Raw genomic sequence first — 6623 nt, forward strand, 5'->3', positions numbered from 1 at the left:
TGAAAAAAGTGTTAAAAAAAAAACGCGGGGGGGGGGGGGGGATTTATCAAAACTAGAGCAGACAGAATATGGAACAGTTGCCCATACTAACTAATCAGTTTCTCTCTCAGTTTGTACAGTTAAGCTTTGAAAATGAAAGGGAAAGGCTAATTGGTTGCTATGGAACTTCCAATATCAGGAAGCCGGGCGGCGAGTCATTACACACCGCCCGGATTTCTGATTGGCCGGGAAGCCAGCTCCATTCTCCCTTGTCACCAGGGAGTTGGTAAGGAAGCATGGAGCCAGGTGCCTGGCCAATCAAGAAGATGGGTGCCGAATGACCCTTGGCTCGGCTTCCAGATTGGCCAGGTCGGAAAGCTGGACTACCGGGAAGCATGGTGTCACCTCTTTTCGAGGGAGCATGGAGACGTCATCCTGGCTAATCAGGAAGCCGGTTGGTGAGTCATTACATGCTGCCCTGCTTCCTTAATGGGACTTCCAGGATCTGTATTCGGCATCGGCGAGTACCGAAAAAAAATATCAGTACTCGTACTTGATACCGGTATCGGTGCATCCGATAGTACACCCGTACCGGCGGAGGGGAAGGAGCGCGAAGCCGAAAGATAAGTATAGCGGGGGGCAGATTTGGGCCGGTAATTCCATTTTCCCAAATTACTCGGGAAAGTGAGCTTACCCTTTAATGCACATTGTGTGTGTTAGAGAGCGCTGCTGCCCGGCTACCCCAATATGGCACACAGTGGAATGAGGGCAGCACTCAGCACACAGGCACACAATGCCCTCCTCATGCGTTTATTCACTTGCAAATAGCGGGGGCGGAGAGGCTGGTTTTAGTTTTTAGTTTTTTTTTATTCTTGCTTATCTTATCTTTTACTTTTTTTTAATTACTTTATTATTTTTTACATTTGTATAAATTTACATTTTTTTTTCCATTTTATTATTGTTATTTAAAATAACGTAATTGCTAACAAGCCTTGTGTGATAGCATTCGGAGGTGGCAGGTTCTCTTTATGAAACCTGTCACCTCCAATTCAGAAGTTCCAGCACATTGTGCTCGATCTCCTGTGACAGCCGAGACAGGAAGGCTGCAAGTACAGCTCTCCTGTCTCAGTGATCACGCGGCCGTTCTCCGCTCTTAATCCTGAACTAATGTGCCATGGCCCCAGGTCCTCCCGAAGAGTGGGGGGACCCCAAAAACCAGTGGGGGGAAGTAACAAGTGGGCTGCTTACAAGTAATCTTGGGTGGCTGTACAGCTGCCCAAGATCAATTGTACAATACGATTTCCCTGCATTACATATAGCCCTGCTTGTCACGGGTGTCGGGTGATAGAAATTCCACACCCATGGCCACTAGATGGCATTGAAAAGCATAGGAATTCCTTTGCTCCTCACTGCCATCTAGCGTATAGCTGTACAAATGCCATTTTCGAATGTTTCTACGGTACAGAAATATTTGTAAATCATTTATGAATCGGAGTGTATTGCCAGCTTTAGGCTTTAAATTTACTTTAATTGCTAATATTTCTCCTGTCCAAAACAAGGCAAAGAGAATTTATGAGTAGACTATGGCAACCCTGCAGAATCCAGGTTTCAGCAACTTTACCAGCTACTCTGTCAACTATTGCTGATCCAAAATATGCACGCGTTATTAATAAGTCAGAGCTACGTGCAGAAAGTCATAAAAAAAAGATCGGATTTCAGCTCTCATTGATATAGAGCGGTCAGAACCATGAAAGATGACTGGTTACTATGGGTTCTTATACCCTATTTTTAAACCATAGGTGTATACATAGGAGTATTGGATATACTGTATTAAGCTGCACTGAAAACCAGCATTTGTTTTCAGTGTATGAATTGATAATTCCAACTGATCATTTGTAGTCTGTGCCCATTTAACAATTCTGACTCCATTATGCCCAACTGGCAAATAACCTGAACTTTCAATGGCAAGGAAAGCCAGGCTTATAGCCAAAAAAAATCAACACATTCCTAATATAATAAAAGAAACAAAGCACACCATAACATTTTATTTTACAGCTGGATTTAAGCTAGCTACATTGACTTTAATTGTATGTTAATGAGAAACATGTGTTTCATATATGCATTCACAAGCTAAAATACAATGACGCAAAACAGGCTATTGAAACAGCTTGGCACATATTAAAACATAAATATAGAAATATACATTAAAAAGTTGTTTATTTTTAACAATGACCATAAGGTTTTACAGAATCATTTACAAATGATGCAAAATATAATCCTACAATTCACGGTAAGCTCTATAATTAGTCGTACTACATGAAGGCATTGTTTTTCTTTAATTAATTGAATCTGCAGACTCATTATCAGGCCCGACTCCGGAAGGTCCTTGGATTTGATCATTTCAATGACCCAAATTAGAAAATTATTTATTACAGGTACTTATATAGCGACGACAATTTACGCAACTCTTTACATGCGCATTCACATCAGTCCCTGCCCTCAAGGAGCTTACAATCTAAGGTCCCTATCTCACATACATACATAGAGGGCCAATTTAGACAGGAGCCAATTAACCTTCCAGCATGTCTTTGGAGTGTGGGAGGAAACTGGAGTGCCCAAAGGAAACCCATACAAGCACAGGGAGAACATGCAAACTCTTGGGATTTGAACCAGGGACCCCCAGTGCTGCAAGGTAGAAGCGCTAACCGCTACGTCACTGTGCTGCCCCAAATTGAAGATGAGGTGGATTTTCAAATCTTTTGGTATAACTTCTTTTTCCATGTGTGGATATATTTTATATAGCTTGCTCTATACACTGATTTAAAGAACATATCTGCAAAAGTCAGCTACAGATTTTCATTGATATTATTATTATTGCTGACAGCTCTCTGCATGGTAACAGATTGCTTTGGTCACAATTTAGTAGCATTAGATAACAGCGCCCTCTTGTGTTTAATCATTTAAAGCATGACTATTTAAAAACTAAGGCAAAAAAAACACATGCCAAAATGAAGGGCTTGTTAAAACTTTACATCAGGGGTAGACAACCTTGGAACTCCAGCTGTTGTGGAACTACAAGTCCTGTGAGGTTTTGCAAGACTCTGACAACCATAGGCATGACTTCCAGAGGCAGGTGCATTATAGGATTTATAGCATCCCCACAACTGGCCGAGGGTGCCTTTCTCTGCTTTATAGCATCAAAGCAGGGGGCATACATTTCCCTGTGAGCATAAGGGCTCATGCCATACAAGCGTATGGGCATACAGCGCAAAATACGCCTGTATCTGGGGTGCCCGGGAGCTCCAGCTGTAGTGTTTGTATGGACAGAATATACTGTATGCAGGTATACGAGTATAAAGGGATGTATCAGCAAGGAAACAATACCCTTATGTTTTGCTTAGTGAACATTCAGAGAGATTATAGGTTAGTCTATTCCAAATCCCTTGTTCCTCTTATGCGCCCCATCTTCTTCAGTCATGCATGCATATTGAGAAATACATTGTTGCTTTCTAAAGAGATGTAGATGGCATTTTAAGCAGCCTATGACTCCCTTTTGTCCCTAGGGCCCTCCTTACCATCTTGTTTTGAATTGTATTGTAATGTCTTCCTTATATTGTAAAGCGCAGTGCAAACTGTCGGCTCTATATAAATCCTGTATAATAATAATAATAGTTGTGATTACTGAAGCTTAAAAGGGCGTTGTAGAGGTTATGCCACCCACTGCCATCAGGAACGACGACTGTCTGACTGGGAAGGAGGGATTCAATATAGAAATCTAGGAAGAGCATGAGAGGATGGAGTGACTAACCAACCACTGTGTTTGTCACTTGTCGCTTTTATAGGTAAACGATGGCTGCTCTGGCTGCTCTTTACAGGGGTTCTAAACCCTCGGTTTTTTTTTGCCTATATCTATTGCTATCAAGCAGTAGATATAGGCAAAAAGTTTTTAAAAAAACAAAACGCTTTAACAGGGGTTTAAACTTACCTTGGGGGCGGCCATCTTGGAAGATGTAGGGTTTGCTTACTCATGTCAGAGTCTCCAGCAAACAGAGTAGAGAGCAGCACAGCAGTGAACTCACCAAATGCCACTTCAAGTCTGCTAAGACTAACAGTTAGAGGCAGCAGTTCCATAGATCTCACATATATGAGGCTGTAGTGAAAGCGTGCCTAGGCACACTCACATACCAGCAACTGCAATGTTATTGTTTAGAAGGAATTCAAGCAGAAACGTACATTTTTCACGCTACTGCTTAGCCACAATTATAGTAGTTTCCTATAACTCTTCAAATATACACTTTTTGAGTTCAGCTCCACTTTAAGTTCAGCTCATTGTTTGCTCTGAATGACATGACATGCTTCCTATAAATACTGAAGGCCTTCTCCTAAAGGCCATTTTAAATGAGAAATAACATATGATATTGCTAAAACAAAAATGGGCCTATGTTTGAAAAAGTACCTTTGCTCCGACTCCGAGAGACCCTAGTACCATCATGATGGCATTGCAGTTGTGTAATGTCACCAGGTTAGCTGCAACACCATCATCATATATTTCAGGAAGGTTTCAGAAGTATCTGAATATAAAGCAATATGCAAAGCCCCCCAAATCCCTTCCATGGTTGGTAAGTTGGTCACCTCTGGCGAAAATTTAGTTAGACTATTCGTGTTGCCTTTTTGAATACATACCACTTCATCCAGGCAGAACACATCACAAAATTAGACTATTCAAAATTCTACATACTGCACATTCACATCAGTCCCTGCCCTCAAAGAGCTTACAATCTAAGGTTCCTATTAGAGATGCGCCGAAACATTTTGGACAAAAATTGTACTTTTGACAAAATGCCAAAAGTGCCATTACAGCCGAAACTGCGGCTGAAAATTCAGTGCATTTCAGCTTCTCTCCGCTGGGCGCTGGTCTGTGTGCATTCCGATGCACCGGCAACCACCCAGCGGGGAGGAGAGAAGATTTCAGCATACCGAGCAGTGGGGGAGGAGAACACTGACAGCGTTGCAGGAGGCCGAGCTCACCTCCAAACCTCCCGTCTTGGCCTCCCATATCAGGATGGAGAGCGGTGCGATCATTACAGGAGGTCGAGCTCTCCTCCCACACCTCCCGGCTCTGCCTCCTGTATCAGGACGGAGAGCGGTGATTGGAGGAGAGCTCTGTAATGTCATAGGAGGTGGAGCTCTCCTCCCGCACTGCCCTGCTCTACCTCCTGTGACAGCTGGTCTAGGATGGAGAGCGGAATACAAACATTCAGCGATCAGCTGATCGCTGAATGTTTGTAAATAACTGGACATAGTATGAGTTACTATGTACCAGTTATGAATGAATAGAAAGGGATCTACATCACTTCCTGTTCATTTATGATTGTGGACATACTAACTCATACTATCTCCTCAAGTTATGAATGAACAGGAACACTCTGTATAGAGGATTCCTGTTCATCCAGTGCTGGGGCTGCAGAAAAAAAGAGAGTGCCCTCAATCTATTTTAAAAGGGAAATATCAGGGGCCTGTTTAGACTCCCTAATACTTCCCTAGGGCCCTAGATAGAAAAAGAAAATTAAATAAAAAGAAAATTAAATAATAATTGTAAACATTTTAGAAAGGTTGGAAAAAAAATGTTTTGGTTTCGACCCGACAAATTTTAAATTTTCGGTTTCAAAATTCTATTTCAGTGCATCCCTAGTTCCCATTTCACCTACATACATACATACACATACTAGGACCAGTTTAGACAGGAGCCAATTAACCTACCAGCATGTGGGAGGAAACTGGAATACCCGGAGGAATCCCAGCAAGCAAAGGGAGAACAAGTACACGCCATGCAGATAGTGTCTGTCCGGACAATTGTGCTAAAAATGTCATGCCAAAATTGCATTAAATGATAAGCAATAAATATATACAGAACAGCATGCAATCAAAAGCTTGCACAAGCTGTTTTTTTGTTTTTTTAACAGAACAGCTGTGCAACAATACACACAACACTTCCTCTATTAGCATCTGTTAAGCAGAACACGTGAGAGCATCAGTAAAGATTTGCACAAGTGCATTTTAAATCTACAGACATTTCTATTGCTCTAAAAGGTGCCCATACACCTTACGATTATCGGACGAAACTTTTCGTCCGATGATCGGATAATCGTACGACAGCCCCATCCTGCCCCGATTATCGAAAGATTAAATCAGCGATAGTTAAAAAAACACCCGGACGACTTGCGGTAATTGACCGCAATAATTTTCGTTTGCGCAGGCGCATTGTTAATCGTACGACTTTTGACGGACGGAAACGCCACCAACCATGCGAACATCGTACGATCGACCAAAGTTTTCCAACATGCTTGACCGTCAAAAGTCGTACGATTGTACAGTAATGTCGGTCGGACACTGCAATGCACACATACGATTATCAGACGAAAAGTCGATCGCATACGATTATCGTCCGATAATCGTAAGGTGTATGGGCACCTTTAGACTAAAGGACACATACTGACACGATTGTGTAGCTTGGTCTACCTAATTTGGCTCGATGTTAAAATTCTAATGTCAGTGGAACCATGGGAAAATTCTTCCACCCCCAAATCATAGCAATCGGTTAATTTCACCTGAAACATGCACATACTACTGTAATATACAAGCAA

The 6623-nt window shown here is 42.1% G+C and overlaps 1 protein-coding gene across 1 annotated transcript in view; it reads right to left on the bottom strand.

Moving 5' to 3' along the window:
• OXNAD1 (oxidoreductase NAD binding domain containing 1) overlaps positions 1–6623 on the bottom strand; it is a 56965-nt gene that overhangs the window by 40548 nt on the left and 9794 nt on the right. The window lies entirely within an intron of this gene.

The sequence above is a fragment of the Nanorana parkeri genome, unplaced genomic scaffold (assembly GCF_000935625.1).
Source record: "Nanorana parkeri isolate BGI_ZX_2015 unplaced genomic scaffold, ASM93562v1 scaffold4, whole genome shotgun sequence".
NCBI lineage: Eukaryota > Metazoa > Chordata > Amphibia > Anura > Dicroglossidae > Nanorana > Nanorana parkeri.